Here is a 20,313-nt window from a genome sequence, read left to right as displayed (position 1 = left end):
TTAAGAAGTCTTTAACATGATGACAAGCACATGGTATACACTCAAAAAATACTTGGCAATTGATTAATTGTACACTTAGGTATTACTCCCACCTCTGTATTTGGCTATTAAAAATGATATTTCATGAGTTATTAAAATTAAAAGAAACTTCAGTCACCTGCTCTAACTCCTTCACATTAAAGATTAAAAACAAGCAAACATATAAGGGAGTTTAAATGATGAAAACCTCATGGATAATAAGCATCAAAAGTGGAATTTAAATGGAGATTCTCAGAATTCACAGCCTCTTCACTGTAACACATGCCCTTCCTACTTAGCTTCTCCCATTCTGCCACTTGTTATTTGTCATTTATATTTCATATATGTGTGTGTGCACATATGTATATGTGTGTATGCATATATATGTGTGTACATATATGTACATATATATAGAGAGAGATTATATATAATTTGTCATTTATTAAATGACTCTTGCACACCTATTTATAATGATATACATAAGGTTCTTAGGGCATTTCAAACCACTGAAGGGGTTTTTCTGTATAATCATATAATAACTATATGATATTCTTCAAATATTTAATGTTAAATATTTGGTCATATTGTTTTATATTGAATATTCTATATTTTCATTAATATTGCATTTTTATATTATATATTTTTTAGATTATGCATGGTATGAATGAAAAATTATCTATTTTGGCAACAGGATTTAGTAGAAGGAGATCCACTCTTAGAATGAAGAAAACTTAGGCTCAAGTCCTATCTCTGAAACATACTAGCCATGTGAATCTGGAAAATGAAGGCAACACTCACTATAAATACAAAAGCAAATATGGCAATTCATTACTAAAAGAAATTTAATCACTGGGAATTAGCTCTACTAATAAAATCATAATTTTAAATTTTTGAGATATTAATATATCATTTTAATAATATTAATGCATGTTTTATATGCATTGTAATGCTGGAGAAACTGAGGCAGGAGAGAGATTAGAGAGATTTAATATTTTATTAATTGGAGAGTAAGATTGACTGGACAGGACTCTCGTCTCAGATTATCCAGTACTGTATGGGAGAATCACAAATCTTTAAGTACTTTTTGGAGACAAAGAAGAAGGGAGGGAAAGTCTTTATCAGGGAGGGGAAACCATAAAACCTAAAAATTCCAGAGACAAAGAAGTAAAGATATCATGAGTTGGTCTTGGAATATTCTAAAGGAATATTGTAAATCCATAAAAGAATCAGGAGATCTACTCTTTTATCTTGCTAATTTATAACCTGAGAGCTACGTGACAGAACAGTAAAGGAAACTGGGACAGGGAAACTGAGTCAGGCCAGTTAAAGAGAACTGTGGCATAACAGCATATAATATCAACATATCATTTTCTAACTATGAAAGGAAGCAATTAATTAAATATGATCTTAGATAACATATCATTATTTATTAAAATGGAATTACCAAATTCCTGAGTTTTTTAAAGGATATATATTTTCTTACTAATAATAAAAACTAAACTCCATGGGTTAAAATTACTTAGTTATACAATGCTTATGTTATTGAAATTATAATAAGTAACACAAAAAGATATACTATTCCCTTCCCACAAAAGTAAAGCAAATAGTTACTTGATTTTCCTGATATCCCTTTTATAATCTTTAAATATAAAATTACGGTGTATCAAGTTTTTCTAGGTCCATGCAAGACTATTCAATTAGCACAAAATTGTCCAAATATTTGTTTTAATAGTCTTTTCACATAATTGTGGATATTCCTCTTTGGGGATAAATAGCATTTTTCATGATAAGTATTTCAGATTTGTCATTCATAGTTGATCATCTTATAATATTGTTGTTACTGTATACACTGTTCTCCTGGTTTTACTCATTTCACTTTGTATCAGTTCATATAAATCTATCCAGGTTTTTCTGAAATTATCTAGCCCATCATTTCTTATATCAATATAGTATTCTATCACAATCATATACCCAAAATTATTTAGTCATTCTTCAACTGATGGGTATTTCCTCATTTTCCTTCAGAATTATTTGCCATCAGAAGAAAGCTGCTATAAATATTTGACCATAGTTCCAGATTATTCTCTTTAAATAGTTGAATCAGTTCACTCTACCAATGGTGTATTAATGTCTCATTTTTTCCCACATTCCCTGAACCATTTATCACTATCCTGTTTTACTCCTATTAGCCAATCAAATGGTTATGAGGTAGCACCTGAATATTATTTTAAATTTGATTTCTCCAATAAATACTAATTTAGAGCATTTTTCCATAGCTTTCATTACTTCATCTGAAAACTGACAGCTCATTTTTTCATCAATTGTCAATTGGAGAATGGTTTTTATTTTTACCAATTTGACTCATGTCTCTATACACTTGAGAGATAAGAACTTTTGTCAGAGAAACTTGCTTTAAATTTGTTTTCACAGTTATGCTTGCTAACTATTTACTTCCATCCTATTCCCTCCCACATACTTCATTTATTCTATTTTTTCTCTCCTTTTACCTTGTCCCTATTTGAAAGTGTTTGGCTTCTGGTTCTTGTCTTCCTCAATCCACTCTCCCTTATATCTGTACCCCTCTCATTATCTCCTTCCCCTTCTATTTTCCTATAGGGAAATATCTATTTTTCCCCTCAAGTATTTTTCTCAGTTTTGCTGGGTGAGTGACTCTTTGTTGTAGTATTAGCTCTTTTCCCCTCTGGAATATCATATTCCAAGCCCTCCATTCCTTTAATTTAGAAGCTGCTAAATCTTTTTGTCCTGACTGTGGTTCTACAATATTTGAATTGTTTCTTTCTGACTGCTTGCAATATTTTCTCCTTAACTTTGGGGCTCTGGAATTTGGCTACAAAATTACTGGGAGTTTTCATATACATACATACATACATACATATATGTATGAAAATCTTCTAAATTTGGAAAGAAATAAAAGGGTAAAGGGATAAGAAAGGAAGGGAGAATAAGGGAAAGATTTTTAGAAGGAATCCTATTTATTCTCATGGAAGGGATTATGTGAGGGTGTGTAGATTAATGAGGGTGGGATAAGGATAGGGAGAAAAGATAAAGAAGAGACCTTTGGAGGAGGGATAGGTAAAGTAATACAAGGGCAAGGTAGGTGGCAAGAAGTAAAGTAGAAGAGTCAGGAAGGATAGGAAACAAGAGATACAAACATAATAATAAAGCTCAGAAATATAACTTATTAGGAAAAAAAGAGCTAGCAATCATGATTTCAAACAGTTAAAGCTAAAGTAGATTAATTTGTAGTGTTCCGGTTGGTTTTCTGGAGGTCTCTGGACCAGCCTTTGTTTCAGTAGATTAATCATCATGAGAATAGCCAAGTCCAAATCATTTATTCTCCTTCACAATCTAGTTTCATTGCCTGGGGCCTGGGCTAGCTTTCTTGGAGGCCTTCCAGAGTCTTGGTTTCAGTGGAGAAATGAAGGAGGAGAGGCCTGCCACCATGGTGATGTGAGATGGAATGAATCTGTTTGGCTGAGTTTGTCCCAGCTTATATGCTCTATTATAATTAGATCATTCACAGTATACTGAATATAAACCGATCATATCACTAGGGAACCATTATTTGTTGTAAGATTAAATCAATCATTCTGAACTAGAGAATTATTAACCACCATGCTAAACTATCTAGTTTATAACCATTGTCTTATCAATTCCACTTAGTACTTTGCAAGAATTGTTTCAAGTACAGAGTTCTGGCCCATAACATTTACTCAAAAGAGAAAAATAGGGAAACTATATTATATAATGTTATGCCACAGTTCTCTTTAACTGTCCTGACTCAGTTTCCCTGTCCCAGTTTCATTTACTGTTCTGTCTCTTCGCTCTCGGGTTATAAATTAGGAAGATAAAAGAGTAGATCTCCTGATTCTTTTATGGATTTACAATATTCCTTTAGAATATTCCAAGATTAACCCATGATATCTTTACTTACCCCTAGCTCCTATTTTGCCTTAGGCATCTGCCCCACCCCCTATCTCACTAGTTCAGATTAAATGTGGATGCTTTAGTTTTAGAATCCCATATTTTGTTAAAATTTCCCTGGCAGACTCAGTTTTGGGGATCGTTTTTTAGAAAAGTTTTAGAAATCAGACACCTGTCGTGACACTGGCAGTCTCTCTGATCTGTTTTTCCATTCCTGTAACCCCAGTTCATTAAGTATTTCAGGATTTCAAAGGACCTTGAAGTTTGGCTTGAGGCACCTAAAAAGTTTGGAGTTTGCCTGCCTTGATGGTCTAACTGTGCATAATCTGCTCGGAAATCTGTATTCTAATAGCAGTCCTGTTTCTCTGGGTGGGGATGGGTGGAGCTAATACAAGCCTCATCCTTCCCCCATGGAGAGGGCTGCCTCTCTGAATGGGCCTTGGACCCTGCTGCTTTGTAAGCAGAGACTGAGTTAAGTGCACTAATGACCACAGACCTAACTGTCCATCTCAAACTGGATTCTCTGGCTGAGGTGGTGCTCCAGAACTGGAGAGGGCCTGACATGCTTGCAACAAGGGAGCCTTTGTACAGCTCTTAACTCTGGGGTTATCAGGGAGAGACTTGCTCTTGCCATATGAGTCCTTACATTTTTCTAGTTTTATTTTTGGCTCATTTGCTTTACATAAAGTGGGACAAAAACCTCCTGGGTATCTAGAGGAAGGTGCTAAGATTCAAAGGTTTGAATATTTAGGAGAGAAAGAGTGTGGAATGTTATGCCACAGTTCTCTTTAACTGTCCTGACTCAGTTTCCCTGTCCCAGTTTCATTTACTGTTCTGTCTCTTCGCTCTCGGGTTATAAATTAGCAAGATAAAAGAGTAGATCTCCTGATTCTTTTATGGATTTACAATATTCCTTTAGAATATTCCAAGATTAACCCATGATATCTTTACTTCTTTGAATCTGGAATTTTTAGGTTTTATGGCTTCCCCTCCCTGATAAAAAAACTTTACCTCCCTTTCTCTTCTTTGTCTCCAAAAAGGTATTTAAGAAGTTGGGGTTCCTCCATTCATTGCTGGAGAATGGCGTCTGGCAGCTGTATGCTGGACGCTGGATTCTTTGGGTCCTCCAGCCCTGGGACCAATATGGATTCCTTGGTCCCAGTATACTTATCTCTGTCTGACTGGATAATCTGAGACGAGAGTCCTGTCCAGTCAATCTTACTCTCCCATTAATAAAAATATTAAAACTCTCTAATCTCTCTCCTGCCTCAGTTTCTCCGGCATTACAATGTCAGCCATATCAATCAATATTGTTATAGAGTATTTGACAGTCTAAGGTTGGAATATTGTTGTAGTGTAAGAAATGAGTTAGTAGATTTGGAAAATTATGGAAAGACTTGGTCTTATTAAGGAATATATTATCCATCTTCAGAGAAATAGAACAAACAAGCATAGTACAACTTACATAGATGTATATGAATGTATCCATATATATATATGTGTGTGTGATTATAAATATCTGTGTGTGTGTGTGTGTGTGTGTGTGTGTGTAGTTTGTGTATCTCCATACTTCATTGTAGCCTTCTTGGGTGGAGGAGAAAAGAGGGGAAAAGAATAAAGGAAAAAATGCACAATGGGGAACAAAAGAAAATTGAGAAGCAAGCAAAGAAAAGATAGCTCTAAATACAATATGCAGTATTTATTATGTAGGCTTTCTTGAAACTAGTTTATTGCTTTATATTTCGAATCCTCTCATATTCTGCTGGACACTGACAATGGTTTTTCTTTTTTCTCTTTTGTATTTAAGTTTTAAATAAATTAAATTTTTAATTATGATAGATATACAATAGAAGAGATTTTAGAGGTCATCTAATCCAACCTTCTCACTTTGCATATGAAGAAACTGAGGCCCAGAGAGTTTATATCATTCACTTAAGGTAATAGAAATGTAAATGGCAGAGTCAGAATCTAAGCTAAGGTTCCACGACTCCAAGTGCATTCATCTGTTGCACCAGGGCTGGTGATTCAACTTAAGAAATTGAAATGTGGTGACCAAACAGATAGAAAGGAGGCGAAAGAAGAGAGAGCAGCAGCATAAGAAAGCATGGAGGCAAAGATTATCCCAAAGTAGAGCATCACATCATGTGCTGCAGAACCAAGGAGATTAAAAACTAAGAAAGCGCCATGAGGTCTGGGGATTAAAAGACTAATGATCTCTTTAGAAAGAAGAATTTCATCTACATGATGAATGAGGTTAGAAGTAAAATTTTAAGGGACCAGGAAGTGAAAGGCAAAAAGAGGATCTAAAGGCAAGGAAAAGCAGATAACTTTTTTTCCTCTAAGAATTAGGCTGGAAACAAATAAACAAAAAAATAGCTTGAGGAGATGGTAGGATGAAGTGAAAGGCTTTGTTTTTATTTTTGTTTTTAAGATGGAAAGATGAGGGCATATTTGTAAGCAGTTCTATTTTCTTGAATTATGAACTATCTCTTATATTTTCCTCATACAGTGCACCTAGAAGTTGCTTAGTGAATGCATTCATGAATTGCATTTTTTAAAAATCCCATGTCATAATGGGAAGCTGAAAAATTGGCACTAGAGAGAGTATACTGAAAGATCTTCAGAAAATTTCTAGGTTCTGCTAATGAAGGAGATAGAATATGAGCATCTTGAAAGCAGGGATTTTTTTTTTTTTAAACATATATCCCCAGCATACTAAACAATGATTGGAACATAATAAGTGCTTAATAAATATTTGTTGATTGACCAATATTAATTGATCAATTAGGCATTAGCACAAGATTCTATTGTAAGCAAAAGTCCTTTTTAAAAGTCATGTTTTTCCTGGCATTTTTATAATGCAATGAAAGATGGATTAAATAACTTCCAAAGAATTCAAAATGCATACTGTATCTCCAATATTATATGATAATTGAGAGATATGTGGTGGATGTGAACAGCCTATATGCTACACAATCAATGAGGAGCTATGAAGAACTATTCTAAAATATAATATATTCCGGTGGTGTGATAAAAGCAACATATGATATGCTCTACTGAGCATTCCAGTAGAACTCCTAATGTCAGGAGGAATCAGAGAAGGCCTTTGGCACAGTGGATGAGCACCAAGTGGCAAACTTTTAGGAGAACACAATCCAATGGGCAGGATAAACAGGAGCTAGTGATCAGATTCATTGGAGAGATCTTACAGAATGACCTCAAGAATCTATTTAAGCATATTGAAAAACTAAACTAAATTCACCTACGCCACAGAAAATACTGGTTTACAGAATGAGGACAAAGAAGATGAGCACAGTACTTGTATTTATTAAATACCTAGTATGTTAATTGCATTGTTCTAAGAATTTTGTAATTATCTCATTTGATACTCAAAACAAGTCTGAAAAGTATGTGCTATGATTATTAACATTTACAGTTAAGAAAAAGAAAACTGAGGTGGATAAAGGTTAAATGACTTGCTCAAAGTTACAGTGTTAGTAAGTATCTGAAACTGGATTTGAACTCTTATCTTCCTTACTTAAGATCTGACCTATCCACTGAGCCACCTAACAGCCTTATAGGACATAAAAAGAGAAACAGTGACCATAATTGTAGTGGTATATAGTCTGTTAGTGGATCACAAAGATAAGAAACAATAGAAGACAAAGACTACAGGGAGTGATTGAAAGAAGTAAAGTTGTCAAAAATGATACATTCACTTTTGTACCAGAGAATCTTTATAGTGTTCATCTTAAGATTTCTATAATAAAACCTTTGTATAGGTCAAACTCGTTATTATAAGGTCCTTTTTAACATTTCAACAACTAAACTCTCCTGTTTGGGGTCCAGGATATAATTTTTTTGACCCACTGAATTACATTCTAGTATAAATATTGTGTTGTAACAAGGTTCTAGAAAAAGATAATGCCATCTTTGTAAACTCTTAGGTATAGAGTCATCAGTTGAGTTTTTTTTTTCCCCTCTAATAACCAAGTGTCTCCAGTTTTCTTTGGAGGGAAAGGAGCAAGGGACAGTAAAGGAAGATCAGACCAGGAAAATAATTTGGAACAGATTCCTTCTAATGTTGCTATAGCATTTATGTTTGTTTGTTTGTTTCAAGGAAAGAATATTTGGTTATGCTCCACTTATGTAGCAATAATCCTCTTAAATGTATCAAATTGTCATGTGTGTACTTGACTCAGATTTCACAAAATAAAACAAAAAAATTACATAGATATTATAGATAAGAAATTTGTAGATACAGGTATGGTAAGTATTGTAAAAAAAAAAAAAAAGAACATAAATAATCTGTTCTCAATCTCATTTCCCATTATCTTTTTGATCTTCCACTCTATAATTTCATTCAACTACGGGCCCACGCAAGGTTGTATGGTTTTAAGACATATTATAAATGTACAATCATGTTAAACATATTTCAACATTAGTCATGGGGAGTTTTGAAAGGCAAGTGGGGTTAAGTGACTTGCCTGAGGGTTACACAGTCAGTGAATGATGTGTCTACAGCTGGATTAGAACTTCGGTCCTACTGACTTCAGGGTCAGTGCTCTATCCACTGTGCCACCTATTTATTAGCCCTTATTAGCAATGTTGTGAAAGAATAATAATAGTAAAAGGGAAAAAAACACAAGAAAGAAACAAAACCAAACCAAACAAAAACCCCTAAAAGATAAATATAATATGATTCAATCTATACTCAGACTCCATAGTCTGATGTGGATAGCATCATAAGTCTTTTGGAATTATCATTGATTATTGTATTGCTGAAAAGAGCCAAGTCATTCCTAGTTGATCATCTCTCAATATTGCTGTTACTGTGTACAATATCTTCCTAGTTCTGCTCACTTCACTCAGCATCAGTTCATGTAAGTCTTTCCAGTTTTCTCTGAAATCCACCTACTCATCATTTTTTATGGAATAATAGTATTCCATTATATTCATATCTGGTTACTGGATTCAGATGGCTCTGCAGAGGAAAGTGAGGCAAGTGACCTTGCACAACCCTCCCTCACTTAAATACAATTCATTTGCATGTCATGACATCACCTCCCTGATGTCATGATCCTCTTCAAGAACAAAAGACATCAACAAAAATTACAAATTATTCAGTCATTCCCCAAATGATGAATGACCCCTCAGTTTCCAATTCTTTGCCAACACAAAAAGAGCTGCTATAAATATATTTTGTACATATGAGTCCTTCCCCTTTTTCATGATCTGTTTCTGATACAGACCTAGTAATGATTTTGTTGGATCAAATGGTATACATAGTTTGGTTGCCTTTTGGGCATAGGTTCAAATCACTCTCCAGGATGATCAGAGCAGTTCACAACTCCACCAACAATGCATTAGTATTCCAATTTTCCCACATCTCCAACATTTATTATTTTCATTTTTGTCAAATAAATTTATTCAGTCCTTAACTTTAGAAATGAGTTTTTTTTTTTATCAGAAACACTGATTATAAAAATTATTTCCCAGCTGTCTGCTTTCTCTTCTAACGTTGGTTGTATTGGCTTTGTTTGTGTAACAACTTTTTAATTTATTGTAATCAAAATTAATCATTTTGTATTTTATGGTGTTCCCTATCTTTTGTTTGGTCAGAAATTCTTCCCTTCTCCATAGGTCTGACAGGTAGGCTATTCTTTGCTCTCCTGATTCACTTAAGGTATTACCATTTATGTCTAAATCATGTATTCATTTATATCTTACCTTGGCCTAAAATATAAGTATTGTACTATGCCATACTATTTTCTAGTTTTCCCAGTCATTTTTGTTAAATGGTAAGTTCTTATCCCAGATGTTAAGAGTCTTTAAGTTTATCAAACAGTTGATTATAGTCATTTACTATTCTGTGTCTTTTGTGACTATTCTACTGATCCAACACTATTTCTTATCCCAGTACCAAATCTTTTTAATGATTGTCATTTATAATATAATTTTAGAGGTGGTATAACTGGGACACTTTCCTAGCATTTTATTTTATTAATTCCCTTAATATTTTTAACCATTTGTTCTTCCAGAATAAATTTTGTGGTCATTTTTCTAACTCTATGAAATATTTTTTGGTTGTTTGCCCCCCAAAACATATTTCATAGAGGTAGAAAAAATGGCACCTATATGTAGATTAACTTAGGTAGAACTGTCATTTTCATATTAGCTTGGCCTATCCATGAAAACTTGATACTCTTTCAATTTTTAGATCTGACTTTATTTGTATGAAAAGTTTTTTGTAATTGTGTTCATATAGTTTCTGAGTTTGTCTTAGCAAGTATTTTCTACAGCTTTTTTTTTTTAATTTTTGCTGAGGCAATTGGGATTAAGTGACTTGGCCAGATCACACAGCTAGAAAGTGTTAAGTGTCTGAGACCAGACTTGAACTCAGATCCTCCTGAATTCAGGGATGGTGCTCTATCCACTGTACCATGTAGCTGCCCCATCTACAGTTATTTTTTAATGAATTTCTCTTTCTATTTCTTGTTGTTGGTCTCGAACATTTCTAGTACAATATTGAATAAGGTGATAATGGGCATCCTTATTTTATCCCTGATCTTATTGAAAATGCTTATCCCCATTACTTATAATGCTTGTTAATAGTTTTAGATAGATATTACTTATCATTTTAAGGGAAACTCCATTTATTCTTATGCTTTCTAATGTTTTTAATAGGAATAAATATGGTATTTTGTCAAAAGTTTTTCTTCATCTATCAAGATAATCATATATTTATATTAGTTTTATTATTGATATGTTCAATTATGCTTTTTATTTTCCTAATATTGAATCGGCCTTGCATTCCTAGTATAAATCTCACCTGGTTATAGTGTGTTAACCTACTTGATAAATTGCTGTAATTTCTTTGTTAATATTTTATTTAAAATATTTACATCTATATTTATTAAGTAAATAAATCTGTAATTTTTTTCTCTGTTTTATCTCTTCCTGGTTTAGCTATCAGCACCATATTTGTGTCATAAAAGGAAGTTAGTAGGATTCCTTCTTTACCTATTTTCCAAATAGTTTATATAGTATTAGAATTAATTATTCTTTAACTATTTGGTGGAATTCACCATTTAGTCCTTGAGATTTTTTTCTTAAGGAGTTCATTGGTGGCTTGTTCAGTTTCTTTTTCTAAAGTGGGTTACTTAAGTATTTTATTTCCTTTTCTGTTAACCTCAGCAATTTATATTTTTGTAATATTTATCCATTTCATTTAGATTGTCAAATCTATTGGCATACAATTGGGCAAAATAATTCCTAATTAATACTTGAATGTCCCCTATATTGGTGGTGAATTCATATTTTTTTTTTTTTGTCACTGGTAATTTTGATTTTTTTCTTTCTTTCTTAAACTAGATTAACAAAAGGCTTATCTATTTTACTTTACTGTTTTTTTTTAATATAAAAATAGCTCTTAGTTTTATTTACTAATTCACTAATTTTTACTTCTGTTTAATTTTATTATTCTCTCCTTTGATTTTCAGAATTTCTAATTTGATATTTAATTGAGGTTTTAAAATGTGTTCTTTTTCTACATTATTTAGTTTCATCCCAATTCATCAGTCTGTTCTTTCTGTATTCTGCTTATGTAAGCATGTAGAGATATGAAATTTTCCCTAAGAATTGCTTTGGCTGTGTCCCATAAATTTTGAGATGTCATCTCATTATTGTAGTTCTATTTGATGAAATTGTTTCTATGATTTGTTGTCCGATTCATTCATTCTTAAGGATTAGATTATTTATTTTCTGATTAATTTTAGTCTATCTTTCCACTAGTCTTTGTTGAATGTAATTTTATTGCATTATAATCCAAAAAGAATACACTGAATATTTCTTTTTACATTTGATTTTTCTAGTTTTATGTAAATGCCATGTATTGTTGAGATAAAGTTATATTCCTTCCTGTTCTCATTCAGTTTTTTTCCAAAGGCCTGTCATATCTAACTTTTCTAATATTCTATTTACCGCTGTATCTCTTTGTTGTTCATTATTTGATTGAATTTATTGAGTTCTGAGAAGGGACAGTTTAGGTCCCCCCCAAAACTATAATTTGTCTATTTCTTTCTGTAATTCACTTACCTTCTCCTCTAAAAAATTTGGATGCTATACAACTTGGCTCATATATGTTTAATATTGATATTACTTCATTATCTGTGGCTTCTTTTAGCAAGATGATGTTTCCTTCCTTATATCTTTTAGTTAGCTCTATTTTTGGTTTTGCTTTGTCTGAAACAGAGATTGCTGCTCCCTGATTGTTTTTTAAACTTCAGCTGAAACATAATAGATTCTCCTCCAGCCTTTTACCTTAATTTGTGTGCAACTCTCTGCTTCAGATATATTTCTTGTAAATAGCATGTTATAGGATTCGGGTTTTTAATACAATCTGCTATCTAATTCCTTTTTATAGGAGAGTTCATTCCATTCTATTTACTGTTATGATTACTAACTGTGTATTTCCCTCTATCCCACTCTCCCCCTCTTTATACTTTTCTCTTTCTTTTCATACTTTTTCACCTTACTAGCATTTTGCTTCTAACCACCACCACTCACAATCTTTCCCCCTTTCTATTGCCCTTTTCCCCTTGCCTCCTATTTTCTTATACAATAAAATATATTTCCATACCTAATTGATGATGTATGTTATTCCCTCTTTCAGCCAAATCTGATGTGAGGAAGATTCAAAAAATGTTCACCCTCTCCTTTTTCTTCCCTCTATTATAAAAGGTCTTTCATGTGATATAATTTACCCTATTCTGCCTCCCCCTTTCTTCTTCTCCCAATACAATCCTTTTTTTTCACCCCTTATTTTTTTTTTTAATCATGACATCAAAGTTAGCTTATATCTACACCCTTTGTCTATGTATGCACCTTCTAATTGTCCTAATAAAGTTCTCAAGAGTTACAAGTATCATTTTTCTGGGTAGAGATATTGAATAGCATGCTTTCTTACTTTCCTTTTTAGCCTTTTACACTTCTATTAAGTCTTGTATTGAATTTTCAATTTGGCTCTGGTCTTTTCAATAGGAAATTTTAAAGTCCCCTATCTCATTGAATATTCATATTTTCCCCAGGAAGATTATGCTCAATTTTCTGGGTAGTTGATTCTTGGTTGTAATTCAAGCTCCTTTGCCTTTAAGACTATTATTTTCCTAGCCTTTCATTTCTTTAAGGGAGAAGTTGTTAAGTTCTGTATAATCCTGACTGTGGCTTCTTGATATTTGAATTGTTTCTTTCTTCCTGCTTACAGTATTTTCTCTTTGACCTGATAATTCTGGAATATAACTATAATATTGCTGGAGTTTTCATTTTGAAATCTATTTCAGGGGGTGATCAATGGATTTTTCAACTGAATATTTTACCCTCTGACTCTAAGATAACAGGCCAATTTTTCTTGAAAGATGCTATACAGGCTTTTTAAAAAATCATGTCTTTCATGTAGTCCAATAATTCTTAAATTCTCTCTCCTGAATCCATTTTCCAGATCAATTGTTTTTCCAGTGAGATATTTTATATTTTCTTGTATTTTTCATTCTTTTGATTTCATTTTGTTTTTTTCTTGACATCTATAGTCATTAGCTTCCACTTTCTCAATTCTAATTTTTAAGAAATTATTTTCTTCAGTTAGCTTTTGTACCTCTTTTCTCATTTGACCAATTCTAGTTTTAAAGGGATTTTTTTAAAGCGTTCTCCCCTCCCCACTTCCCAATTTGGCCAGTTCTTTTTTTTTTTTAAGGAGTTGTTTTCTTGATCAATTTTTCCAAACTGTTGATTTTTTTTGGATAATTCTTTTCCATAACTCTCATCTATTTTCCCAACTTTTTTTCTATCTCTCTTAATTTTTAAAAAATTCTTTTTTGAACTCTTCCAAGAGTACTTTTTGGTCCTGAGACCAATTCATATTTTCCTTTGAGCTTCACATGTAGTCATTTTGACATTGCTTTCCTTCTCTGAATTTGGGTTTTCATCTTCCCTGTCACCATAGTGGCTTTCTATGGACAGGATTCTTTTTGGCCTTTTGCTCATTTTTAAAGTTGAGTTCTGCTCCTAGGGCACCAGGGGCATTGTTCTTATTCTGAAGACCAAAATCCTGGTCCCTACTTTCCAGGCTGGGCCTTCAGGTGCTTGAGGCTTGTCCACTAGAATTGAAGTGGCCTGCTTAGTCATGACTGTTGGACCCTGGGATCTGTGCAAGATATTTGCCTTTTGCACTGGAGCTCAAGACTTCATTGCTAGTGTAATAGGTGACTAGCCTACTGAGCTAAGATCGGGAGGTCCCAATTGATGACTATGGCAGTCATTCAGAAAAATTCCAGGTTTTGTGAATAAGATCAACTAGGTACAGTGTATTATCCAAGGTCACTGTCAGAAAATAGAACTAATTATTTTTAATGATTGTTTTGTTTGAAATAATGATTGCATCCTCTGTGTTAGTATATTGACTAAAGGGCAATAGATTCTTCTTCAACCTGTTGTTTAAATTTTGTGCAAATCTTTATGCAACAAGAATTTTTTTTTATTTAAAAAAAAAAAGCTGTTGGATTTTGCTTTTCCCTATAATTTGAATCATGATATCATTTTTCCATTAGGCTGCACTCAGGAATTCTCCTGCAAGTCTCAGAATCCTCTTCATCCTGGAACTTCTACTTTAGAAGTACTTTCCACATATGTCACCTTTCCCTCTTATATGGCTCTTCACAAAATTTTCATTTAAGGAGCACATCTAGAACCAGCCATTTCAATTCAATTTAAACATTTGTTAATTACTTTCCACATGTCAGATACTGTGTAATAGAGCTATAAGAAGAGATAAAAGATAGTCCCTGCCCACAAAGAGCTTACAATCTAGTGGAGAGTTTTTATTTGGGGTCTTCTTTCAGAAAGTGATCATTAGATTCTTTTTATTTTCCCTTTGCCCTCTGGTTTAACAAATTTGAACAATTTCCATTTGCGATTTCTTGAAATATGGCTTCCAAGATTTAGGGCTTAGGGGAGATATTCAGGTAATTCAGTGATTTTTAGGTGATCTCATCCTGACCTATTTTTTGAGGTCAATTTTTAAAAATACTATATAACTTATTGTAATGGGCCAGAACTCTGGAGAAATTTTCTTGAGACAAAGATTCTTACAACAAGGTGTTAACTCAGTGGAATTGATAATACAATGGTTATCTAGTTTAGCATGGTGATTAATAGTTCTCTAGTTCAGTATGACTGATTTAATCTTACAACAAATAATGATTCCCTAGTGATATAATAATTGGCTTATATTCATTACTGTAATGACATAATAGTAATAGAGTATACAAACTGGGGACAAACTCAGGCAGAGACAGAGAAGACTTGACCAGCCTCTGTTGGCTCTCCTGCCTTCTGCATTTCTCCACTAAGAAGACCAAGGCACACCTGAAGAGCCCCCAGAAAACTAGCCTGGCCCCAGGCAAAGGAGAGAGACTATGAAGGAGATAATAAAGACTTGGGACTTTATTGCAGACTATTCTTGTGGTGATTATTCTGCTGAGACCAAGAATGGTCCCAAGACTTTCAGAAAATTAATCAGAAAGCTAACCTTTTTATTTTATGTTTTCTCACCTATGATAGAACATACAGGGGCAGAGCCAAGATGGCGGAGAAGGTACATGCAACTTTCTGAGCCTCTCGCATACTCTCATTATTAAATTCAGCCTCAGAAATAGCACTTGGCTGGTAAAATTCACGTAGATTGGAAGTGCAACAACTCACCAGCTGAAGATAATGTGGAAGAGCACCAGCAAAGGCTTGTCCTGAGTGGAGGGAACAGAACAGCGCAGGCAGGGAAAGAACCAGAGGCTAGCATTTGGAGCGAACTGGGTGCAAGGCAGTATCTGTGGCTGGAAAATTTACAGAGAGCTCTCTGCCATAGGCTGACTATTTTGCTTTGGTTGTTGAGTAGTGGACCAGCAGAGAAATTAGAGCCTAAGGTAGAGGGTACTCTGAAGGATTCCAGAGCTTAACAGGATCTAGTTGTGCCTACCCAGGACCAGAAGTGACTCAGTGCAGATCATAACACAGCTCTGCAGTGGCATTCTGCAGCGGCATTCTGCAGCTTGGGGCTTTCAAAGGGGCAATCACAAATCTGCACAGCAGGGGGAATAGCCTGGGGCAACCTTTAATCTGCACAATGGGGGCCTGAGCCTGGGGCATTGGACTTCCCAGCTTGACTACACTCCCCAGGCATTGACACTTCTGATGCTGTGAGGGGTAGGGCAACTGTTAATATCCAAAGCAGGCTTTTACAGGGGGGGAGTGAGGGGGAGGAGCAGTGATACTTTCACTGCTCAGCCTTTAGCCCCAAGGCAGTCACTAATTCTCACAGCGGGGCTCCTAGCAGGGCACTTCCACAGCTCAAGCTGTGATACCTAAGCCTAGTCACTTCCAGTGTGGAGCTTTTCCCAGAGTACCCCCACAACTTGGCAGCTCTTTGCAGCCCATTGACAGGACAGCTACTGTCCATATACCTATCCCTGCTCTGCATAGGAAGCTGGTAACTACCTGGCCCTGAAGGCAGACCCTAAAGGCTTTAAACAAAATGAGTAAAAAAATCAAAAGGACAATTAATAGTTTCTATACAGAAAGAGAGCCAATTTTCAACCCTGAGGAGACTAATAGCAGACAGTCTCCAGACAATAACCAAAAGGGGAACATAATCTGGTCCCCAACACAAAAGGCTCTCCTAGAAGAAACTATAAGAAATCTTAAAAGAGAGCTAGAAGAAAAATGGGGAAAGGAAAGAGAAGCTATGCAAGAGAGTAACGAATTCCTAAAATGTGAATTGGAAAAGGTAAAGAACTCCCAGGAAGTTCAGGGAAACAGAATTTGTGAATTGGAAGAGATAAAGAACACCCGAGAAAGTAGGATTTGTGAATTGGAAAAGATAAAGACCTCCCAAGAAAGTAGGATTTGTGAATTGGAAAAAGAAAATAACTCAGTAAAAAAAAAAAATAGTGAAATGGAAAAAAATTCCATACAGCAAAAAACTCATTTAAAAACTCAATTGGACATATACAAAAAGAAGTTAAAAAAAAAAAAAAAGCTAATGAAGAAAATAATCCATCAAAAATCAGAATTGAACAAATAGAAATGAATGATTCATTGAGACATCAAAAATCAGTCAAGCAAAATGAAAAGAATGAAAAATTAGGGGAAAAAAAAGTTAAATATCTACTTGGAAAAACAACAGACCTGGAAAATAGATCTAGGAGAGATAATCTGAAGATCATTGGACTTCCTGAAAATTATGATGAAAAAAAAGAGTCTAGATACTATTTTACAGGAAATCCTCAAATAGCACTGCCCAGATGTAATACAATCAGAAAGTAAAATAGGCATTGAAAGAATTCATTGAACACCTTCTGAAAAAGACCCTAAAATAAAAATTCCAAGGAATATTGTGACTAAATTTCAGAACTATCAAACTAAGGAAAAAATATTACAAGCAGCCAGAAAAAAAAAAAAAAAACAATTCAAATACCGAGGTGCCACAATAAGGATCACTCAAGATCTGGCTGCTTCCACATTAAAGGTTCGAAGGGCCTAGAATCTCATATTCTGAAAGGCAAAAGAACTTAGAATACATCCAAGAATAAACTACCCAGCTAAGCTGAGCATTTTCTTCCATGTAAGAAGATGGACATTTAATGAAACAGATGAATTCCATTTGTTTCTAACGAAAAAAACAGATCTAAACAAAATATTTGATCTCCAACCATAGGACTCAAGAGAAGCAGAAAAAAAAGTAAAAAACTCTTGAGAACTGTATTTCTGTTGTATAGAGTACATGTAAATTTGATTTCACTGATATAACATAAAAAAGGGAAGTAGAAATGGAAAGGGGATAGTGTCCGAAAAAGGGGAAAGGGGAGATAAAAAGAGGGAAACTACATTCCACGAAGAGGCAAAGAAAGCATATCATATTTAGAGAGGAGGAGGAACATTATGTGAATCTTACTCTCACCAGAGTTGGCTCAAAGAGAAAATATTAGACATATTTGTTTTACAAAAAAATCTTCTCTCACCTCATAAAAAAGTGGGAGAGAAAAAGGGAAAATGAAAAAAAAAAGTGATAAGAGAAGGGTACAAGAAAGGAGAAAGGATTCAAAGGAGGTGGGAGGGAGCCTAAAGAGCTACATGATAGAAGTGGGTCCCATAAGTTCAATACTGAGAAAGGGGATGGGGGGCGGGGAGAGAAGAAAAAGAAAAACATAATCTGGTGATAATAAAATGGCAGGAAATGCAGAATTAGTCATTTTAACCATAAATGTGAATGGGATGAACTCTCTCATAAAGTGGAGGCAGATAGCAGACTGGATCAAAAGTCAGAACCCTACAATATGTTGCTTACAGGAAACACATTTAAAGCAGGGAGATACATACGCAGTAAAAGTAAAAGGCTAGAGCAGAATCTATAATGCTTCAGGTGAAGTCAAAAAAGCAGGGACAGCTATCCTTATCTCAGATCAAGCAAAAGCAAAAATTGATCTAATTAAAAGTTATTTCTTTTTGCAATAAGATATAGGAAACTATATCTTGCTAAAGGGTAGCATAGACAATGAAGCAATGTCAATACTAAACATATATGCACCAAGTTGTATAGCATCTAACTTCCTAAAAGAGAAGTTAAGAGAGTTGCAAGAAGAAATAGACAGCAAAACTGTAATAGTGGGAGATCTCACTCTCAGAATTAGATAAATCAATCCAAAAAAATAATAAGAAATAAATTAAAGAGGTAAATAGAATATTAGAAAAATTAGGTATGATAGATCTTTGGAGAAAACTGAATAGTGACAGAAAGGAGTATACTTTCTTCTTAGCAGTACATGGAACTTATACAAAAATTGACCATCTATTAGGACATAAAAACTTCAAAATTAAATGCAGAAAGGCAGAAATAGTAAATGCTTTCTTTTCAGATCACGATGCAAGAAAAACTGCATTCAACAAAAAGTTAAGAGTAAATAGACCAAAAAGTAATTGGAAACTAAATAATCTCATCTTAAAGAATGAATGGGTGAAACATCAAATTATAGACACAATTAATAATTTCACTCAAGATAATGACAATGATGACACATCATGCCAAAATGTGTGAGATACAGCCAAAGTGGTAATAAGAGGAAATTTTATATCTTTAGAGGCTTACTTGAATAAAATAGAGAAAGAGAAAATCAATGAATTGGGCTTGCAACTTAAAAAGCTAGAGAAAGACCATATTAAAACCCCCAATCAAATACTAAACTTGAAATTGTAAAATTAAAAGGAGAAATTAATAATATTGAAAGTAAAAAGAAAACTATTGAATTAATTAAAAAAAAAAAACTAAGACTTGGTTTTATGAAAAAATCAATAAAATAGATAAACCTTTGGTAAATCTGATTAGAAAAAGGAAAGAGGAAAATCAAATTTTTAGTTTTAAAAATGAAAAGAGAGAACTTTCCACCAATGAAGAGGAAATTAGAGCAATAATAAGGAATTACTTTGCCCAACTTTATTTGATAACCTAAGTGAAATGGATGACTGCCTCCAAAAATATAGGCTTCCCAAATTAATAGAGGAGGAAGTAAATTGCTTAAATAGTCCCATTTTAGAAAAAGAAATAGAACAAGCTATTAATCAACTCCCTAAGAAAAAATCCCTAGGACCAGATGGATTTGCATGTGAATTATAACAAACATTTAAAGAACAATTAACTCCAATGCTATCCAAACTATTTGAAAAAATAGTGATTGAAGGAGTCCTACCAAATTCCTTTTATGACACAGACATGGTACTGATACCTAAACCAGATAGGTTGAAAACAGTGAAAGAAAATTATAGACCAATCTTCCTAATGAATATTGATGCTAAAATCTTAAAAAAGATATTAACAAAAAGACTACAGAAAATCATTCTCAGGATAATACACCATGATCAAATAGGATTTAATAGCAGGAATGCAGGGCTGGTTCAATATTAGGAAAATTATCAGTATAATTGGCCATATTAATAACCAAATTAACAAAAACCATATGATCATCTCAATAGATGCAGAAAAAGCATTTGATAAAATCCAACATCCATTACTATCAAAAACACTTAAGAGTATAAGAATAAATGGACTTTTCCTTAAAATAATCAATAGCATCTATTTAAAACTATCAATAAGTATCATATGTAGTGGGGATAAACTGGAACCATTCCCAATAAGATCAGGAGTGAAACAAGGTTGGCCATTATCATCATTACTATTCAATATTGTATTAGAAATGCTAGCTTTGGCAATAAGAGTTGAGAAAGAGTTTAAAGGAATTAGAGTAGGCA

Source organism: Antechinus flavipes, chromosome 6 (assembly GCF_016432865.1).
Source record: "Antechinus flavipes isolate AdamAnt ecotype Samford, QLD, Australia chromosome 6, AdamAnt_v2, whole genome shotgun sequence".
Lineage (NCBI taxonomy): Eukaryota > Metazoa > Chordata > Mammalia > Dasyuromorphia > Dasyuridae > Antechinus > Antechinus flavipes.
The sequence above is the reverse complement of the archived record's forward strand: the minus strand, read 5'-3'. Positions refer to the sequence as shown.